The sequence below is a fragment of the Enhydra lutris genome, unplaced genomic scaffold, assembly GCF_002288905.1.
Source record: "Enhydra lutris kenyoni isolate GAN:26980312 unplaced genomic scaffold, ASM228890v2 scaffoldscaffold19, whole genome shotgun sequence".
NCBI lineage: Eukaryota > Metazoa > Chordata > Mammalia > Carnivora > Mustelidae > Enhydra > Enhydra lutris.
In genome coordinates, this window is record NW_019154103.1 from 33,346,450 (window position 1) to 33,347,279 (window position 830).

Consider the following 830-nt stretch of genomic DNA (forward strand, 5'->3'; position numbering starts at 1 on the left):
AACCAAATCAGAAGAGATCCCAAATCGTGAGGGGGGAGAAAGGGGATAAAAAGAGGTTCAGAAAGAAAAAAAAAAAAATGAAACAATTAAAAGAAGAAAACGAATAAAGAAAAAATATAAAAAGGAAAAAATATATATATATTAGATAAACTAGTTTAAAAATATTAAAAAAGATAAGGGTAAAAGTTAAAAAAATTTAGCAGAAGAAGAGAAAAAAAAATTAACTGCAAGGCTAAAGAATCATGGGGAGAAAGCCATGAGCTCCGTGCTTTGCTTTCTCCTCCTCCGGAATTCCGCTGTTCTCCTTGGTATTGAAACTGCACTCCTTGGTAGGTGAACTTGGTCCTGGCTGGATTTCTTGTTGATCTTCTCGGGAAGGGCCTGTTGTAGTGATTCTCAAGTGTCTTTGCCCCGGGCGGAGTTGCACCGCCCTTACCAGGGGCCGGGCTGAGTAATCCGCTTGGTTTGCTTTCGGGAGCTTTTGTTCCCTGAGCGCTTTCCGTAGAGTTCCGGAGGATGGGAGTTAAGATGGCAGCCTCCCAGTCTCTGGCCTGGAGGAGCCGAGAGCCCGGGGCCCCACTCCTCAGTGCGCCCTCAGAGAACAGCGCCCAATTATTCCCGTCACCCTGCCTCCGGCCGCGCTCCGTGCTGACCGAGCCTGCGACCAGTTTAAGGTAACCCCGAGTTTAGAGCTCACTCCTCGCCTCTGTCTCTGTAGCCAGCTTCCCCGTTCTAATACCTGTAAGCTCTGCGACACTCAGACACCCCCAGTCCTTCCATGACCCTGTGGGATCTGAGGCCACGCTGACCCCACGTGGGCTTCACCCCAG